Raw genomic sequence first — 21,609 nt, 5'->3', positions numbered from 1 at the left:
TCTTTGATGAACATAGATACAAAAATCCTCAACAAAGTATTAGCAAATCAAACCCAACAATTTATAGAATTATCAAGACCATGTATGATTTATCCCAGGTATGCAAGGCTGGGATAAATCCATTATCCCATTGGGATAATGGGCCCAATGTCTAAAGTGAATATTTCTAAATATTTGAAAATCAATTAATGTAATCTATGGCATCACTAGGTTAAAAAAGAAAAACCACACGATCCTATCAATAGAAGTAGGAAAACCATTTGACAAAATCCAACAACTCTCATTCATTAGGAAGTCACAGTAAACTAGGAACAGAGGGAAATTTTTTCCAACCTATAAAGAATATCTACAAAAAACCTATAGCTAACATCAGACCTAATGGTAAGAAACTCAAAGCTTTCCCACTAAGATCAGATACAATACAAGGATCTTCCCTCTTACTACTTATTTTCAATATCATACTTGGAAGTCCTTGCTAATGCAACAAGGCAAGAAGAGGAAATAAAAGGTATACTTTTATTGGAGGGCAAGTAAGCATATGAAAGATTGGGAAGATATTGGAGGGCAAGTAAGCATATGAAAGATTGGGAAGAAAGACAAAACTCTCTTTGTTCACAGATGACATGACTGTCTATATTAAAAAAAAAATCTACAGGAATTGACTACCAAACAAATCCTGAAAGAAATAAGCAATTATAGCAAACTTGTTGCAAGATACAAAGTTAACATACAAAAGTCAATTGCCTTCCTATATAACAACAATGAACAAAGGGAATTTAAAACTGTGAAAAGACAATACCATTTACATTAGTACTCCCCAAAACAAAATAGGTAGAAATCTAACAAGATATACAGAAGATATATACAAAGAAAGCTACAAAACTCTGATGAACAAAATCAAAAAAGAATTAAATAAATGGAGAAAAATCTGATGTTCTTGGATAAAAGGACTCAATATTGTCAAGATATCAGTTCTTCCCAATTTTATCTATAGACTGAATGCAATTCCCATCAAAATCACAGGAAGTTATTTGTATATATCAACACATTCTAAAGTTTATACAGAGAGGCAAAGACCCAGAACAGCCAACACCATCTTGAAAGAGGAGAACAAAGTTGAAGGGCTGAAGCTACTCAACTTTAGTACTTACTATATAGTAATGAAAACAGCATGGTAATGGAGAAAGAATGGACAAATAGGTCAATGGAACAAAACAGAGACTCCAGAAATAGACCCCTGTAAATATAGTTAACTAATCTTTGACAAAGAGGCAAAGGCAATCCAGTGGAGCAAAGATAGTCTCTTCAATAAATGGTGCTGACATACCTGTACAATCACTTGCAAAAAATCAAATAAACAAAATGACCGAATCGAAATGCAGATTTATTCCCTTCACAAAAACTAATTCAAAACGGATCACAGATCTAAATTAACATACAAAACTATAAAACTCCTACAATATAACATAAGAGGAAGCCCAAGTGAACTTGGGTATAGTGATGCCCTTTCGGATACAACACTAAAGGCAGGATCCATCGAAAGAAATAATTGATATGCTAAGCTTCATTAAAATTAATCTTCTGCTCTGTGAAAGATAAGATCAAGAGAATTAGAAGAGATGCTACTGACTGGGAGAAAATATTTGCAAAAGACACGTCTGATAAAGACTGCTAACCCAAAAAATATACAACGAATGTTTAAAACTCAAAAATAAGAAAAAAACCTGATTAAAAAATGAGCCAAAGATCTTAGGAGACACCCCACTAAAGAAGATATTGGAGGGCAAGTAAGCATATGAAAGGCTGCTCCACATCATGTCACAAGGAAAATAGAAATGAAAACAATAAAAAAAGACGAGTGGCCAAAATCTGGAATCCTGACAACACCAAAAGCTGACAACGATGTAGAAGAAGAAGAACTCTCCATTCATTGCTAGTGGGAATGCAAAACAGGTATTACCCAAAGGTGTTGAAAACTTCTGATTATACAAAAACCAGCACACAAATGTTTATATCAGCTTTATTCACAATTGTCAAAAGTTAGAAGCAATCAAGATGGTCTTCAGTAGAAAGAAACAAACTGTGGTACATCCAGAACACAGAATAATATTCAGCACTAAAAATAAATTAGCTTTTTAACCCTGAAAAGACATGAAGTAACTTTAAACACATAGTATTAAGTGAAAGAAGCCAATCAAGAAAGGCTACTAACAAAATGGAAGCATATTATATGCTTCCAACTATGTGACATTCTAGAAAAGGCCAAGTTATGGAGACAAAAGAAATTTCAGTGGTTGCTGGGGATGGGGAGATAAATAGGCAGAGCACAGAGGATTTTTAGGGCAGTAAAGATACTCTATATGATAATGTAATGATGAACACATTTTACTATACACTTATGGAAACCCATAGGGTATAGCACAGGAAGTGTGAACCCTCGGGTAAACTATGGACTTCAGGCGATTATGATGTGTCAATGCAGGTTCATCCTGGGTTAATAAATGTACCAGTCTGATGAGTGATGTGGATAATGCATGAGGTTATTTATGTGTGGAGGCAGGGGCATATGGGAAATTTCTGTATCTTCCTCTGGATTTTGTTGTAAACCTAAAAAAGTTTAGAGAGAAAATACTGGGTAATAGGAAAGCATGTGATTTTTATTTTCTTCTTTGTAGTTTACTCCTCCCCACCCTCATCCTCTGCAAAGATTATGTACTAGTTATATAAATAGGAAAGGAATTTAACCAAAAATAAAAGTGACATATGATTGCCATATAAAATTTTTTCCATATTGACTAGAATGGTAGGATTAAAAAAATATGAATTTGGTCTTTGTCCCTGGTTTCTGGCCCAGAGCTTCTAAAACCCTTGTAATTTCCTGAGTGACAGGAATGTCTTTTGTCATTCATAAAGAGTCCCTTATATCCCTAAGGAGTTATGCTGATTTATGGTGGGCTTTTAGATGGTCTTAAGAGAGGAGCTGGCCATGCTGAGAAGGTTGAAACTGTCAACCCCACCTCACTCTAGGGAGGAGATAGGGGGCAAGAGATTGAGTTCAATCATCAATGGCCAATGATTTAATCAACCATACCTATGTAATAAAGCCCCCATAAAAAAACCCTAAAGGAGAGGGTTAGGAAAACCTCTAGGTCAATTTGCAGGGAGGGTGGCACGCCTGGAGAGGACACAGAGGTTACCCTCCATACCTTGCCCTATGCACTGACTGGAAATGCAGAAATGCTAGAGTATGACTTCCAAGGCAAGGCTATAAAAAGACAAGGGTTTCTGCCTACTTCTCTGGGACCACAAATAACCGTGTCAGGAAGCAGCCCCCTCTGGTCAGGTCTACCCGAGGCCTCCAGCCAACAACCAGGCCCAGCCAAGATGACTGTACACTGTCGGGAGCCAGAGAGTCAGAGCCACCAGAGCTGAGATACTCCTAGATTCCTGATGGACGGAAACTGTTGTGTTGTTTTTCTGTATCATTTTAAGAATTTTATTGACAAATGCGGTAATTACTGCTTTCACCGAGTACACACAGCTTCTCCAATCAAAATCCTTTTTTAAGACTACATTTTTAAAGAACATTTTTAGGTTTACAATAAAACTGAGAAGAACTGTTGCTTTAAGCTTCGAATTTTGGGATAATTTGTTTTGTACCAATATATGGCCAATATCAACAGCTGTGAGTCCTAAGATTTAATGAAATATTGTGTTCCATACCCATGTATGTGTCTTCTGGAAAATGGGTCCATAAATCTCAAAAGATTCTGAAAGCCATTTAAGGCCCAGAAAAGAGTTAAGAATATTGCTTTAGAATATTACATGATCATTAGGACAGTCTATGTCCTTTTAGATTTACTTGTGAAAGTCTCCAGTCACATAAACACATGGTATCTATCACTTAACTAGTTTTTCAAGATACTACATATCCAGGATGCTCTTTTTTCCTTTGTATTAAGTCCTAGATGAACCTGGCTAGGGGCAGTATGATTCAGGAGTTAGTGAGCAGGAGGGGTCACTGTGCCTGTGGAAACTAGCTTCTCATGCATTTTTTTGGAATATGCCTAGGCTCAGGTAACCCACATCTCTAGGCAAAGGATCCAACTGCTATGCTTGTGATGCATGACTGAGCATGTCAAAGCATCAAAGGACCTAGCTCACTGTTCCACGTCTGTTCTTCCAGTTGTGGTCTCTACAATTATCAAAGCTCACTCAGCACCCAGCTGGTACAAATTCTACACACAACTCCATCACACTGGCATATTTCTTTATCTATAAAATGGGAATAATGCAATGCACCATATCTCAATCTCACAGGTAACCCCAGAGGTCACATAATATTGCAAAAGCCACTAAATGAGTATGTCAGGATTCCAGTTAATTTCTGGCCAACGTGAGATAATCTAAAAACAGGAAAAGTCTCTGTAAGTACCAGAGCATAAAAGGAACATCAATGTTTAACTTTTGGCTAAAAATGAAAAATGGCATAGGTAATAAAATAATGTTCAAAAAAATACTATACCAGGGCTCAGTGATTGAAAATCTGCCTTTGGTTCAGGGCGTGATCCCAGGGTCCTGGGATCGAGTTCCACATCAGGGTCCTCGTAGGGAGCCTACTTCTTGGTCTCCCTATGTCTCTGCCTCTCTGTGTCTCTCATGAATAAATAAACAAAATCTTAAAAATAAATAATAAAAAAGTAAAAGAGTTAAAAAAAAAATTAAGCCACCAACGGCCGGAGGAGCTGTAGCAGTAAGTGATATATTAGCTCTCGCTGTGCAACTAATTTCTCCCACGTACCATGACAAGGTATATTTTCTAAACACAGCTTAACAATACCTGTCTCATGTGCTCTTCTTACTGTGACCATGCCATTGGAGGTGGAGTTTAATTCCCCTCCCTTTGAGCCTGGGTGGGCCTATGACCCTGTGAACGTCAGGATTCAGTCCTAAACAAGTGACACAGCAATCTGCTCTGCTACCCAGTGTCCTGTGCTGCGGCGGAAGAATTTCCAGTGTCCTAAGGCTGCCATGCTATGAGGAAGCCCAAGGCACAGGGAAGGGTCCTGAGGAGGGTCCAGAGACTGAGAGAGCCCAACAGAGTTCGCCATCCACAGCCACCACCACCGCCAGCCATGTATGTGAATGAGCCTTCATATGATTGCTCAGCTACAAGTAGCTGCCCAGCCTTCGAATCTTCCCAGCAGAGACCCCAGACCACTGGGGGAACAGACAGAAGCCATCCCTGCTAGGCCCACCTGAATTCCTGACCCACTGATTCTGTGAACGTGATAAAATGGTTGTTTTAAGCAACTGAGTTCGGTTGCATGGCCAGGAGAACTGAAACATACACTATACCTCCAACCAACATTTTTTGAGTACCTATTATATGAAGGGGGCCAGGCCAGAAACTAAGGGAGAGATTCGTAAGACATATTTTTATGCGAAGCTGAAAATCCCAAAGGAAATATACCTCCATGATCATTATTATACGATACAATGTGATGGCAGGGAGGTGCAAAGTGCTAGGTTAATAAGGCCCGTCAGAAGGAGAAAGTAGGTCCCAACAGGCTTCATAGAATTAGGGGTATTTGAACTGGGTCTTGAAGCAAGGGGGAATACATGCCACACAAAAAAACTGTAGTATGTTCTAGGACCCACAAGAAGTCTGCCAAGGGCTCCTGTCGCATGCCTGAAAGGCACCTGAGTGCCAGGCAGGAGAGGGCCCTGGAAGGCACACCAACAAAGTCAGACCTGTCTTCCGGGACAGGGCAAGTTGAGAAAGAAGCTAGCAAAGGACAAGTGAGGACACAGATCAGATTTGTGTCTCTGAGTCCTTGTCCTGGTGGCAAGTGGAGGACAGAGCAGAGGGCAAGACTGGAAGCAGGGAGACTGAATTAATAGTCAAATGAGACAAGAGGAGGGCCTGGCCTGGTTTTTAAGTTCAAGGACAAAAATATCACTCATTCCTTCTTCTTCTTCTTCTTCTTTTTTTTTTTTTTTAATTCCCCAGTGGTACCTAAAATAGAGCTCGTCTAAAGCTGATGATTAGTTAATGTTAAATTATTGATGTGGCTGCTCAGGAGGTATAACTTACCAGCTGCAGAACTGGCAAAGAAGATGGCAAACACCATGATTCACTTCACCCCAAACTGACTGATCTCCATGACATGTACCCTGCTGAGTCATGGCAAGGCTGCCTCGTTGTCTATGCTGTCTGCTGTCTACGTTAGGACTTCGAGGGAGCGAGCCCCTGGGCTGGGTCCCTGCTTCCCGGCTGCGGCCTCATTTACGCATTCCCAAATGCTGAAGCTGCCACCTTCAAAAGCTGCTGAACTTCCACTTCAAAAATCCTTTAAGCATTCCGATATTTACTTCAATTAGAATATTTAAAACACATTTTAATGAAAATATTACAAGCCTTCAAACTCTTCCCAACACCAGCACCATCCTCCTTCCCCCTCAATTCCCCAGAGACGAGCACTGCTATGCTTCAGAGATATGCCACTCTAGACTCTTCTTAAAAATCCATGTATATCGCTTCTCAGCCTTTTGGCTAAGATCAAGTGTAAAAATCCGTGTACATACAGATACACACACACACACACATATATATACACACATATGTATGTGTATGTGTATATATATGTATATATATATATATAATCCTTGAAAATACACAGTATCACTCCCCACTTTTTTTTTCTCCCCACTTTTTTTTAAAGATTTCATTTATTTATTTCAGAGAGAGAGAGAGAGAGAGAACACAAGCAGGGGGGAGGGGCAGAGGGAGAAGGAGAACCAAACTCCCCACTGAGCACAGAGCCCAAGGCAGGGCTTGATCCCAGGACCCTGAGATCATGACCTGAGCCAAAGACAGCTGCTTAACCGACTGAGCCACCTGCTACGTTTTTACATAAACACTTTGGTTCCATACACACATGCTCCTTGGCTTTGCTCCTCAATAATTTTGAGATTAAATATAATTCTATTTCCTGCCTTTGACACAGCTATATAGTATCCTCTCCTGGGATGACAGCACATTTTATTTGTTCCCCTATGGATGGAGACTTAGGTGATTTCTAATTATTTTGCTATGACCAACATGTCCTCCTCTTTGCACATGCCTCCCACTGTAACAAGCACTCCAGTGGGTCGTAAGGGGTAACTTGCTTTGAGCTTAAGCACCCCTTGCTTGGTGACCTAAGTTCCTTGGTCTGGAGCAGAACTAACCTGCTTTCCTTAAGATATGCAGACCGTTGGCCTTGAGGACTAAAGGACCAGACTCTCCCAGGAGATAAGGTCTGACTACATGAAAACAGCCGTCCTAGACGCCAGCAAGTCCGTTCAGGGTCACGTCCACCTCGGACGGACCAACCGCCAGGGCACCTGCTTCTCCTGCATGAGCACTCCCCTCCCCCTCCCCTTTGAACCCTTCCAGCCTCACCTAGATGGGGAAGATGGTCTCCGAAGGTTCATCCACCATTTTCCCAGGTTGCCAGCTTCCTGCGTAAAGCAAGCTTTCCTTTCCTACCATCACTTGGCTGTCAAGTATTGATTTTCGAGCAGTGAGTAGCTTCACCTGAATTCAGAACCTGTGCTCTGTCCAGGAATGTTACCTCTTTGTCCTTTCCTCACCCGAGTGTGTACAATCTTCCTGCTTCTCTCTCCTTAGCCATTTAACCCACAGGGAAGACTTGAGCCCTTCTAGGATGCCTAGGCTCTTTCACCCCACGACATGCTTGGCACTAGGATTAGCCCCAAAGACTACATCTCCCACCCTTTCTTCTCCCTCTCCTGTCATTCACCCCCACCATGGCCTTCCACTCCCTTCCCAGAAAAGGTAGGGCTAATGTCCCAGAGTCCCACCTACCCTCTCACACTCCTACTCATCCATCCTAAGGACAGCACAGCATGGAAGGAGTATCTCGAAAGGTAGATGGGGGGAACCCTGCAGCCTGACCTAACCATGCCCATGGCTAAGGTAACAGACTCTTTTCCCAACAACACCAGGACTAAAGGCAGCATATCCAATGGAAAATGGTTATAATTGAATATAAGTACCAGTATTTGCTTTCTATTTTCTGGAGGAGAAAAAAAAAAAAAAGATGGAATCAGATTACTTGCCTGTAAATGCTCTCCCTGTAATTATCCTAGATCTACTGACCACTGTTTCCTTCCATCCACTTTCAAAGATAACACAAATGCACTGAGCGTCAGGCTGATTCTTTTTAATAAGAGTGCAGCCTCATGGCACATTCCCCTGCCAAGTCCAGTGGCCTAGGAACCACAAGCTTCACATGAGTTCCAGTAAAAGTACCCTCCCTGGGAACCAGCAAAGGCCTGCTCCCCCCGCCCCACCCCCACAAGCATGCATTTCATAATTGTTGCTGCTGGTGCTCTTGAAGGGGGCATTTCTGGACAGGGATGCCCCAGTTTCAGCAAGTTCTCAGACTGGTTGAGAGGTATCTCCTGGACCTCCAAACAGTCTCTTTACTGGCCATCACCACCATCCCCCACAGGGAGCAAACTAAAGCCCCTCCTTGGTTTCCCTATCACACCCTGTCCTCTGGTTCTTCCTCCCAGAAGCTGGTAGGCTTCCTCTCTAGGTCTCTCTTAATGTTCTCATGGTCCCAGGAAGAGGATGCCAAGCCCTGGTCCTTCCTGAAAAATGCCAAGAGGGGTCCTTTGGGCGGCATTACGATGTCAGCTCACTCAGGCAGCAAGGAATGCAGAAGATCTTGAGGAGCTTGTCCAGGGCATCAAGAATAAGACCAATATCTGGATGTGAACAGGTGCCCATGGCTTCAGGAAGCACATGAGAGGTGTGTCGTGTCCCTCCACACAATGTCCCACTCCTTACCTGTTTTGTGTTCCAATGTCAAGGCCATGGAAACAGGTAAAAAAAATGGGGGGAGGTGCCCAGCTGCCAAGAGACAGGTTTTTTTTTTTTATTATTATTATTACAAGGGACAGGTTTTGAATGGATGGTCTTCAGAGGGGCCTCAAAGCAGCTTCCTCCTCCTGGTACAGCCCCTCCAGCTCCCCCTCAGCAAGCACTCCTGGTACAAACCATTAATGCTCTTCTCCCAACTCCACCCAAGACCACAGCCTTCTCCCCATATTCTCCTGGCCTATTGGAGGCCATGCTGTGACTCCCAGTGGGAATCTCTAGAAACTGAGGAACTCAGTTACTATCCATGCATGCCCTGAGCTCAGTGCTTGAGGTCTGTCTGACACTTCAGTAAACATGATCGATGGATGAGCCAACGAGCCAACAAGTCTGGCAGGCTCCAAGCGTCCACTTCTCCAAAGTTAGGAAGAGTCCAAAACACTGGCCTTCAGTTCTAGAGGTACCCAGGCAGCTTCCTCTGGGAGCCAGCCTGACTTTGCAGGACAGTAACGGAAGCAGATGGGCTGGCAAGCAGAGATGACCATTCTCCTGACCATGACCATCCCCATACACATGTGGGCCATCCTCGTGGATGTTAGCCAGCTAATCACAAGAATTTGAACTCAGGGGCCCATTCGACTAGCTCAAGTATGTATGTGTGTGGGGTAGAGAATGTATGATAAGTAACACCATGGAAGTTCAAAGCAACCCAAGAGTATGGGTCATAGACCTTGGAAGGCCTGGAACTGGAAACCCACATGAATTGACTACTTCCTCAAGACAGCTTTACTTCTCTCTTCAAAGATGGGCTTTCTTTTCTTGGCCAAAGTTTCTGTGCTCCAAGAATGCAGCTCACATATACCTACCGTTATCTCTGCACTCACCTGCAATGCCCCACTACGGCTCTCTGTACAAACTCCCTAGGTAGTAACCTCAAAGGCTAACTTGTGGATTTGGGGGTCGTTTATGACACACACTTCACCCCACCCAGGTCCAGCCAGACTTGACGAGATGGGCTTCTGTATTCCATTAACCGGCATACAACCACTGCTCCCTTGGTCCCTGCTGCATACAAGGCGGCAGGGACAATGGGGGAGGGGGCCACCCCCACTCCAAGTGTGAGTGGCCAGGCACCCTGGAATATGTCTAACATGCTAACAAAGAACCAACATCTACACTCAACTAAAAATTAAGAGTCAAGTTCATGGACATACCCTCTGGGGATTTCCCCAAGCCCCTGTTACCTTTATCGTAATAATTCAAGGCCATTCCTGCTCTTTCAGCTTTGACTTTCATCACTGGTAGTTCAGTCTCTTGCACTTTGCCCTCCTCTGTGGGCAACCCTTGGGTTGCATATTTTTCCCATGTAATTCAAGGAACATGCTTTGAGCACGACTGCCACCAGGCACTGAGCAGTGGGTCCCCTGCTTGTTCTTACTGGGAGGCATGTACATATAAAACCCAACTCTGGATGTGGAGATTTACTCTGCAACAGTGCAGAGACGAGAGCTGGGGAGTCGGAACACCACCCCAAGGTGTGGGGAGCCATGCTAGCACAGAGGAGATGGGCTTCCTAAAGGGCAGCAGAACAAGGAGCAACACATGGGAGTGGGGAGGAGGGGTCACAGAAGCAGGGAGAGGTCCACTTGGTAAGGCTCTATGATGGAAATTACAGATCTTCTCCATGGGGTGAAATATTATACAACCAACAAAAATCATGGAGAAAACTATGATGAGCACCTAAAAATGCTGAAAGCCCATTATGAAGTTAAAGAAGGAAAAAGCTCTAAAGGGTCTGAAAGTGTTTTTGTCCAGAACCTCTCACCCTGCTATATATGCCTGCAGAAAGTATGGGGCTCATATGCAGGACGATGCTACAAGACAGGAGAGTAACAAGGGACTGGGTTTCCTTGCATGTCGTGTTTCTTAAGCATTCTGCACTTAGCACGGATTACTCCTGGAATGAGGACAAGTAGTCACAAGGCATTCCTCAGACCACCTTCCCCCTCATCCTGTAAAAACAGGAGTCAAAGAGGGGTAAATGCATTTGTGCAGATCAATCCAAGGTTGTGTGAGCGGGGCATGGAGGGTGGCCAAGTGGCCTGTGTGGGGCGGGGGTGGGGGGGGGGGTGATGTGACACGGGGAAGGGCTGAGAGTGAATAGATGGCAAAATCGGCCAGGGCCAGGCTGGCCAGGTAACCTGGCAGGTGTGACACGTCACATGGTTAATCAGTTGCCCTCTATTTGAGCTTGGTATAGGCTCAAGGGCCTGGATGAACAGGTTTGACTTCATCTTTTTTTTTTCCAAGCTATTTAGTCACTTTGCTAAAACTCCTATTTTCTGAGTTATTAAACTTTCAAATTCCATGTTGATCATTCCGAGCCCTCTTATGCATCTCTTCTTCTGCTTCTTCCAACTGGGCGCCCCTGGGCAGCATGAATGGAGACCATGAGCCCTTCTAGGCTACAAAGGAGGCCCCTGAGGGACAGCCGGCTGGAAGTATCCTGAGAAAGCAGAAGTTCAGGTACGCACATTCAGGCCACCTCTGACTTACCAAGGGCCAAAGACACAATGCATGTCACACATGACACACAACACATAGCACAGGGTAGTTTGTAATTTCTTGCTGAACACAAGGGTGGCTGCACCATCAAGGGTCCTTGAGAAGCCTCGAGGAACAGATATTTCAGGATTAGGAGTCTGAACATTTGCTATATGGTCCCACAAGGCGGGAAGGGTTCAAAAACCTCTGCCCCCTGGCAGCAAACTGGGCCCAGAGGCTGAAGGCACTCCCCAGACATGCCCTCCCAATTAAAGGCAAGAGGAGAAGCCCTGTGGGAAAGGAGACAAAAGGTATAAGGCAGTAATAAGATGTCATATTCCAAAACTGAGGCTTCTCTTCAGCTATCATCTGAGAAAGACTGTAAGGACTGAGTACCTGCTAATTCCCTGGCATTAGCCAAATCGGCCCCATACTAGCATCTTCCACAAGTGTCCTCTCATTTTAACTTCACCACCAACTTGTAAGAGAAGTATCCTGTCCCCATTCTACAGATGACGTGAGCAAATGGAGGCTCAGAGAAATTAAGTGCCGCGGTGGGTGCGGAGCCAGTGCCACACACCTTTTTCATCCATTCCACAGATATGGATAGTGCTTCTCCTATGCCAGGCCTTGTGTGAAACTGATGAGCTACAACACCCAAACCCTCCCAATCTAGGAGGTGGAGACAGATGTGCAAACAAAGGCTGTGAAGTGCCGGCAGTGCTGTGAAGGACATGTGGAGGACACAGGGCAAGCAGTCCCTGCAAACCACGGGGAGTCGGTAGGACAGCTTCAGAGAACAGTGCTTCCTTGGGCCAGTTTTAATCAGGATGAGCGGACATTCCTGCTTGATGAGGCTGGAAGGAGAGGCCCAGGCCCTCACCACAGAGCAGCCTGAGTCACAGAGCTACAGGAGGGAGCCGGAGGGCCCACGGTGCAGGGGGACCAAGGATCAGGCCCCAAGAGGCAGCAGAAGGGCAGATGTAGGTGGGGCTCAGTCATCATGCTAAAGAGGCTTTGATGCAAGGGCAGCAAGGAATCCACTGATTCCGAATCATGTCTTGGGAAGGCAGTTCTGGTGGGAATGATGGGAAAGGGTGCTAGCAGAAGATCCTTGCAGTAATCCAGAAGAGCACTGCTGAAAACCCAACCAGAGCAGGTCCCAGGAGGTGGAGGGAAGCAGGCTGGCAACAGAGGTGCTAAGGAGATGTGGTCAAGAGTCCAAAGGAGAAAAAAAAAAAAAAAAAGAGTCCAAAGGAGGGTCCAGGGAGTTGTCCAGAACAACTCCCAGATCTGGGTGACTGGATGGAACAGAGATAGAGGAGGTCGGTTTGGGGGCAAGTTGATGAGGTCATCCTAGGAATGAGAGCCCTTCCCTGGGCCCGTCCAACTCTCTAGACCACCCTGCCACGTGCAACTAGGAATAACCTCCTCCAACAACCCTCTGCAGCCCAGAGGGAGCAGAGAACAGTCACCCAGCTGAAGGATGGCAAACATTCAGACAAAGGTGCCTCATAGGCCACAATAAGTCATCAATCAATTTGAGAAAGTTGCCAAGAGACAGTTACTTCAAGGCTGCTCCCAAATACGTGGCATTCAGGCGTCCTCAAAACCTCATCAGCAGCTGACCCCACAGCTCCCACACGGGCATCGTTACCACAAAGATCCAGACATAGCAGGAGTCACCAGGGCAGAGCCTGTTCCTGGAAGGCAGTCAAGGATTCCAGACTCACACAACTCAATCAATGAAGGCTTGATTGAGAAAAGAGAGGAAAGACTACTAACGTTTAAATAGAAAATGGTCCCATTAACGAGAACCCCTATGATATGGCTGTGAAGGTTATCGCTTTGCTAGGGCTGCACATTTAAAGTAGTTACGGGGTAATCAAAACCAGAAAACGCTGACCGTCCCCCGAGGTCTCCAACTGCATCCAGTGCTGATAAGTGGAGTTATCAGCTGCCTTTTGTGTGCGGCCAGATGAGATATGGATCGGTGTGTGGTGGGGGGAGGTGGGGGCTGCCAGCATCCCCCGCACGGCAGACTGCCATCAGGAGGCGACATGCTTGCCAGGATTTAAACAGCATCTCAGAAACCACTTTCAGGATAACTGTGGACCAACTAAGCACGCAGTATCCTGAATGAGAGGCCCTCAGAGGCAGGAAAAAAGCCAACCGGGAAGGAACAAATGGGGACGTGGATGCTGAGGATTTGTTTTTAATCCTGCCCAGTGATCCTTTTTCAGCCATGTATTTCTGTCTCCCCAAACTCACAAGGATTGTAAAGGAAATCCATGCTTTAAGAGGGAAAAGAGAAATTGTACTCATTAACTCAGAGCTCCCCTTGTCTGGCGGGATTAACTCACCATACCTGTAGAGCCAAGAGCCAGCCCCAGTGCATGGGGTGCTTTTTAGGGGCAAAGAAGAAGCTGCCACTTAAAACCTCTTTACAGGGACGCAGGGGTTAAGCATCCAAGTCTTGGTTTGGGCTCAGGTCACAATCTCAGAGTCATAGTCATGGTCAGGAGATCGAGCCCCCAGCTCTGGGGTGTACTGACCTCTTCCCTCAGCAGGGAGTCTGCTTGAGATTCTCTCTCCCTCCCTCCTGCTCATCCAGGGGCTCTAAAATAAAGAAATAAAATCTTAAAAACAAAAACAAAAACAAAAAACCTTTTTACTAGAACCTCCAGCCAAATCCAGAAAAGCAAAGGGCTGCAGCCCAGAACAGGTGAGCCAACAGATACAAAGGCGCTCTGAAAAAGTTTAAATGGGGATGGTGACATTAGCGTGTTTATAGAGCATTTGATTTACTTGCTCAGGCAAAATTCCAGAAGTATGACACACTGGGACCTGAGGGGAGGGTTTCTTCACTGCAGCCGTCCCTGACAGGCTCATTGTAAAGTAATGAATTTTGTGGACACTCGGAGAGAAAAAAATAGCTTCAAATGCTATGGATCGATGCTGCGCACTGCAGAGACACAGCCTTTGGTGTCTATGAGCTCTGTTTGGGTACTGCGCAGAGTTCAGCTGCAATCTGTCCCTTTGAAGGCCAGCAAAGGAGTCCCCCAGGCCTGGGCACAGCGCCAAGGTCTCACACTCAAACCATATCCTGGAATATCCTGGTTCAAGCATTCCTGTCCTGATCCAGAGCAGGATCAGGTACTTCCAACACCTGCTCTGGGGACTCAGCAGGGTCTCTGCAGGTCAGCATCCATCCCAGGAAGTGAAGCAGAGAAGGCCTGGGATTTTTGTGGGAGGCTTTTTGTTTTGTTTTGTTTTTTGGCACAGTAAGGACTTTACACAATTTCTCAGCTTCCTCTCTAGGGCTCAATTCCCTATGTGCAAAAAAAAAAAAAAAAAAAAAAAATTGAACCAAAACAAAAAAGGGAAAACACCTATACAATCCTTAAAGTCCCTTTTCAGCTCCAAGTCTCTGTGATTCTATGACACCAAAATGCAAAGCCCTGGGACTCCCCCCACTATATATATTTCCCTCTGCCAGGGAAATGTACACGCAACTGACTGAACTACAACAAAAATATCAGAAATTATGATCTTGGGGATAAAAGAACATTTAGAAGCCACACAAACCAAAATGAAGAACCAACGTGGAATGGAATCTGACTTGAATTAGAAGGAACATCTAAAATGACAGGTTCAGAAAAGCCTGCCCAGAACCCTAGGCTACAGCTGACCCTGAGTTCACAGTCCCTGCCTCCTTTTGAAGGCAGGATGGGTCTTGGGGGGAGAGGGGTACAGGCTGGGGAGGAGCCTCAGTGCCAGGCCAGAGATTAGGGAGCCCCCCAGTTGGCACTGCAGCTGCTGCCAGGGTGGAGAACATGCAAGCACTGCAACGGCCCTGGTCTCTGGGGTGTGGAGCAGACCTCTCACTAGTGACATCCTTTTATGTCTTTTTATTTATTTTTTATTTTTTTAAAAGACTTTATTTATTTATTCATGAGACACACAGAGAGAGAGAGAGGCAGAGACACAGCCAGAAGGAGAAGCAGGCTCCATACAGGGAGCCCAATGTGGGACCCGACCCCAGGTCCCCAGGATCAGGCCCTGGGCCAAAGGTGGTGCTAAACCACTGAGCCACCGGGGCTGCCCATCCTTTTGTATCTTTTTAAACTAGACACGTGCATCTATTCCCTTATTCAAAAGTAAATGAGTAAGGATGCATGCCAGGCCAAAGTAAAATCTGGAGACAATAAAAAAGACCCAGATTACTTCAAATTTCTCCTGATGAAGTGTCATTTAGAAATCTAAGGGGAAGGTTGCCGGGAGAGCTCAGGAGAGTGAAGGAAACAACGAATCAACAGGAGCCCCATGCTTCTGACCAAGGGCACCTCCTTCTGATCCTCCCTCCTGCCCAGCCCCCAAGGCAGCTTCAAGCCCATTTCTCACAGCTGGCTGCGAGGCCACCTTCCATCCCATGTGCTCTGCTCACCTGACTCTGACACAGCTCCCAGGGAGAGATGTGCTCTCGGTCCTCCCCTTGCAGGTGGGTGGGCTTATGACTAGGGTAGGAGTGACAGTGGTGACTTGGAGGCTAGGTCATGAAAGGCACACTCACTTGGGGCCCTGGGAGTCCGGGAAGCAGCCTGACTTGCACTGAACCCACCGAACTCTGAGGAAGCCATGCCAGCCCCTGGGAACGACCACCAGAAGAGAAAGAGATGCTGGGCCCCACTGCTCCACCTCCTGGAGTCCCAGCCAACAGCTGCCTGCAGCTGCATGAAAGACACAAAAGCCAGAATCACCGGCCAAACCCTTCCTGGAGTCCTGGTCTATAGGATGCCTAAGAGAGAATAAAAGGATTATTATTTTAAGCCACTAAGATTTAGGGTGGTTGGTTCAAAATCTCGAGATAAAAGATAACCTGCCTCTCAACAAGAATCCCCAAGGTCTAGACCCCATTTCAAACTCACTTCAGGTTCCCACTTACTGATTTTAAGGCACAGAGCTTCACCAACCCCTTAAGTCAAGCCGTCAACTCCAGAAATTTATTTAAATAAATTCATTGTGTCTGCCCGTGTTTGCCTATTCCTCCCAAACAGTCCCCACTGATGTCTGCCTCCCTCAGCTCTCTTCCCGGCAGACAGTGGTCCTGGCTCTTCTCTCTTCCCTCGACCGTGGACAGCCAGTGGATGGCCCATGGACCGCCCCCAAATCCTGTTTACTCCCAGCACTGTCGGGGCCTCCCATGCCCCCTCCTGCAGCCACACCTCCATCCACCTGCCACCCTCTGCACCTGGCCCGCCGACCGCCTCCCAACCCTCATCCCTCCAACTCCCCACACACAGAGCAGGAAGGACTATTTTTTGTCTTACACCCACGGTGTTCCAGAAAAGACTCATGGCAGCTTAAGCACAAAGAATTCTTAGCCTCGAACACTGTGATGGCCACTCTCTTTTTTGGGCACTGAGGCATGTCCCCCCATCATTCCAAGAATCAAATGGCCAATGCCTGGTGATGAGGTCTCTGCCTCCACCTACGACATGAAGGCAAATGCTGAAGACTCTGCCCCACACCCAGCCAACTCCCAGTCCCTCCTGAAGGCCCAACCCATTTGTCATCTCTGCTGGAAGGCCCTCTGTGGCAGCTGGGGCAGCTAGTCCCACACTCCGGTGCCCTGTGCCCCCGCTGCACTGTGCAGATACATTTGCACACTTGTCTGCTCACTGGCCTCCAGGGCAGTGGAAGTCAGAGCCCCACCATAACCCAGCTCTGTGGGTCCCTCTGCGCTCCTGCAGCAGGTTGCCCAGGACATGTGTGGGGTGAATCGCTCACTCTCCTGGAACCCCCTTTGCCAGTGTACCTCCACTCCAAAGAGCACCCTCCCCACAGGTGCCTCACCCCTCCCACCCCAGCTGAAGTCCCCTCACCCTCCTCCACCAAAGGGGGCCCCCGGCCTGCAGACAGCCCCCTCCGTAACTGCCTTCCCAACACCAGCTTGACTGTTCCTTCTATGCTTGAAGGTGCTTTGAGGAGCCTCTGTTCAGCTATCCAAATCTCCACAGCTTGATTTTCATGCACTTCTGAGCTGGCCCTTGTTGCCCTCTCTCAGGCCTCAAGCACATCAGGAGGAAGCCCGCTGATGACTTTTCCCGAGCTCTCAACAATCTGCATACATGTGGTTCTTGTGCCTGGAGGCAACGCTGCTCACTAGCACGGATGATGGCATTCTTAGCATCCTGGGTCTTAACACTAGGAAAGTACTGGCACTGCTGGATGCCCCGCTTCTAGAATGGTGCCTGGTACCTACGAGGAGCCCAAAAGATTAGCTGAATGAATGAAAGAATGAAAGCTATCTGGCCTGGCCGCTGACCTGGAGAAAGTGTGGTCTTCTGGGCCTCTTCACCACCAAGCCCCGGGGGCTGAGAGGTTGTATGACTCAGCCAAGGTCACCAGCAAGCCAGCGAGGGAAAGTGGAACCCCATCTCTTGCCTCCCAGCACATGGCCCTCCTTCTGCCCAACCCCAGCTTTCTCACCACCCACCCCTTCCATGTTCCAAAGACAGCATCTCCCAAGGAGTTCTGGACAGCGTCCAGGAGTATTTTTCTTCCTGGCTTTAAAACAAACTGTGACAAATGGTTCTGCAGATCTGGGCCATGAAGCTGAGCAAATGGGACTGCGACTCACACTATTAACTTAAATCTACTCAATGTTATTTCAAATTAGGGCATTTTAACCAGAAATTATAAAAAGTCTTGTTTGGAGGGGTGGGGTAGGATGTGTTTATAAGTTGCCAGCACATTCATTTACAAATCTACTTGTTCCTGGACGCCCTCAGCAATTTCAGATTTTTTTTACCCACTCCCTATCCTTCCCTCCATAAAAAGTCCTGACTAAGGGATGTAAAGAATGATTCTTGGGGCCCGCTGGCCTACCCACTCCCCTAACCCTGACTCCTCACACCTATGGCTCATCTCCACCAATGGCAGCTCAGGTGGGGAAGCTGTTAGAAAGTTCTTCTTTCCCTGTAACTGAAATTGGGCTCAGGGGTCCTGGACACAGGATGAGCTCAGTCTCTTATAAGCCCGTTCAAGTGGGTAATAACCAAGCACCTTCTAGGCACCAAGCACTGAAACAGGCATGAAAGCTACAGAGGAAAACACAGGAGCCACCTTGACGCTAAAGGAGCTTGCCATCTAGAAGCTGTGAAACGTCTCCCTCTCCAGGCTGTACAGCCCGAGACCTCTCATGGCTGCACATATGACATGGATTTGGTTATTCGGTTCTCTTCCCTATTTCTTGCAAACAGGCCCCACATGGCCTTGGTCCCTCCAGATGTGTTGCTAGGAACCTCACGCTGTCCCCTACCTGTGGTCTGGCCCACAGAGAGCAAGCACACCACCACCCTGGTGCTGGACACCGAAATTTCTTTCAGTGCAGACAAGATAGCTTTGTTTGGTGGCCACGTCACATGGCTGGCGCCCGCCAACTACAACCTGCTTCTTCCCACAGCCTCCCACTCTAGCACTTGTGCAGCTGGATTCCCAACCTCACCTTTATCCCTGTTCCAACCTAACAGAAGGAAGACCATCGGCCTGCCTCGTGTTTGTCTTCCTTACCTACCAACAAACATGCTGTGTCTTCTTGTTTTAATGCCCTTTAAATGACGTGACCTTCACCTTCAGCAAAACTCGCTAGAAGGTGGCAGAAAGGCCAGGGGCAGAATCTCAGACACCCTCATGCAGCCAGAGAACCTGAACACGATGCTTGGGCACAAGACCTCCATGCACTTGCCCTGCACTGAAGTGCACCACATCCCCCCACCGCTTGCTGGCACCCACGGCAGGCATTTTCAACAAAGGCTATTCCAACACGTATTAAAAATACAAATAAATTTCAAGAAAATGTGTTCTTTCTGGTGGCTCCACTCTGCAAGTCCCTTCTCATCTAAATGCTTCCTCTTGGTCTTCAAGACAGCCAAACCCCGAGCCCACTCTCCTACCCATCCAATCCCCCCCAGTCCTCCCAAAACTTGCCCCCCCCCCAACAAATCCGCCATCCATCATCCACATCAATAGGTTCTTACAGTGTCTTCCACCTTCCCATGTTGGTGAGCGAACAACAGTGAGCACAAAGGAAGAGGAAGGAGCAAGGGTAGCAGAAAGGAAGGACGAGGGAGGAACCAGGGTAAATAACAATGGTAGCACCAGCGACTCTCAGCACTGAGTCTTGCCAGGCCCTGCTCTGAATCCACACAACATGAAGTGTCTCATCCCTGTCTGCAGATGAACGTGGGCAAGTTAAGTCATCTGCCCAGGGCCACATAGGGAGTCTGTGCTCTGGACCATTCTACCTGCATCATCACCCAGCGAAGAGGCAGAGGTAGGGAGACAGACATGGAATGAAGCACCAGCCAGCTAAGGAGCTCTCTGCACAGGCCCAGGGGAGGGTGGGGTCAACCTGAGGAGTCAGGGAGGGTGTCTCATGAAGATCCCCTTCATCCGAGTCTTAGGAACTAAACAGGAGTTGGGCAGGCAACCCAGGGACCAGTATGGGGAGGGACTTATCCACATGTGAGCAAAGGGCACCACAAGGCCAGAGGACAAAGGATGAGTTCACTGAGAGGACTGCTGTGGGCCCTGGCTAAAAGGCTAGTATTAACCCAGGCAAAGATGGATAAGTAGGGACCAGGTCTTCTGGTAAAGACAGGCCCTTCATCCTGCATACATCTAGTCACCCAGGCCTTTTTATATAAATCCTACCCACCTGTCCTACACGGGTGCAAGCCTCAGGTGTGGAGATAGGTGTTAACTAACTACAGATAAGAGGAAGGAAACCACATCTAGGACCAGACTACATACAGGGAAGGAAGGGTCCCCCTTCGCCCCCTCCCTCCATGCTGTTCCCACCTTCTCTAAAAGGAGAAAGAAAGTACAATGTAATTGCTTCTTCTATGGCTTGTTAGGTCAAATCCTTAGGGTTTCATTACTTGGCTTTTTCTAACTGTCAATATAAGTGTCTGGAAAATACGTGGACTCATGGACCTCTAGGAAATCTTAGGGGGGTGTCCATGTCCTACTGTCATCAGATGACAAAACATGCATTTTTCTCAGGACTGGACAAGTGTCTCAGCTTCAGTCTGGATGCTGATGACATCATGTGACAACAGTGGATTCAGTTCAAGCTCAGAAGATGGAAAATAATTACATGTTTCTTAAATTTAATTTTTGAATGAAGAAGCATTTGGAACACACAAAAGAGTATAAAGAATAATAAATAGCCATGCCTATCCGGGGCTGTCAAATCCTACTATGTTGTCACAATTGCTTAAAATTCTTTTTTCCAAGAAAGAAAGCCTCACAGACGCTGACCAAGTCTGAATTTCCCCGCTCCCCACTCGTCCCATTCTGCACTCAGCATTTACCACTCCTGTGTGTTCTTAGGCTTCTGCTATGTATGTATAACAATATAGAGTTTTTGCACATTTCCAAATTGTTTAAAATAGCATCACTGTATATACACTCTGCATCTTTATTTGACAAAACATTTTTGAGAGTAATCTCTGTTGACATGTGTCACTCCAGAGCATTTTATTTGATTGTTGTATATTACAGTCCCTTGTATGAATGTTCACTATATATATCACAGTTTATCTATTCATTTTCCTGTTGATGAACTTTCAAGTGGTTTCCAACCCTACACTACACTAAATATTCTTGTAATTGTTCATCTAAGGGTATCTCCAGTCATGCTACGCATTGCCCAAATCGCTCTGCAACACTGCAACCCCAATTTATATTCTCAAGGTCAGGGTTTAAGTGTTCCTTCTGTTCCAGATCTCCATCAACCCCCTGGTATTGTCTGGCTATTCCATTTTCACCAATCTGATGTGGACAAACTATTACCTCCTTGTTATTCTGAAGATGAATTTTATTTTATTTGTAAAGATTTTAAAGTGTGGTCTTGATGAATGATCTCAGAATTCTGGGTGCCTTCAAGCAGCCAGAGCAGGGAGGACCTGAGTGCCTCTGCTTGACAGGCAGGGGTCCAGGCCTGTGGTGCAAAAGATAAACTTCAAAAGAACAAAGAGTGGGATTCAGGACAGAGGACAATTTGGCCAAGGTGAAGGCTAGAAATGCCAGTCACGTGGGGAAGAAGCACATTCGCTCAAGTTGGCAAGAAAATGTGGAAAAGGAAAAGTCTCAACCAGAATTAG

The 21,609-nt window shown here is 46.4% G+C and overlaps 1 protein-coding gene and 1 pseudogene across 4 annotated transcripts in view; one reads left to right on the top strand and one right to left on the bottom strand.

Moving 5' to 3' along the window:
* Positions 1 to 21,609, bottom strand: part of IGSF3 (immunoglobulin superfamily member 3) — a 91,764-nt gene that overhangs the window by 45,887 nt on the left and 24,268 nt on the right. The gene's annotated exons all lie outside the window — the stretch shown is intronic.
* Positions 6,537 to 6,671, top strand: LOC112916920 (U2 spliceosomal RNA; annotated as a pseudogene).

This window comes from Vulpes vulpes, chromosome 8, assembly GCF_048418805.1.
Source record: "Vulpes vulpes isolate BD-2025 chromosome 8, VulVul3, whole genome shotgun sequence".
Classification (NCBI taxonomy): domain Eukaryota; kingdom Metazoa; phylum Chordata; class Mammalia; order Carnivora; family Canidae; genus Vulpes; species Vulpes vulpes.
Note: the sequence above shows the minus strand (reverse complement) of the source record. Positions and strands in the feature narration are given on the sequence as shown.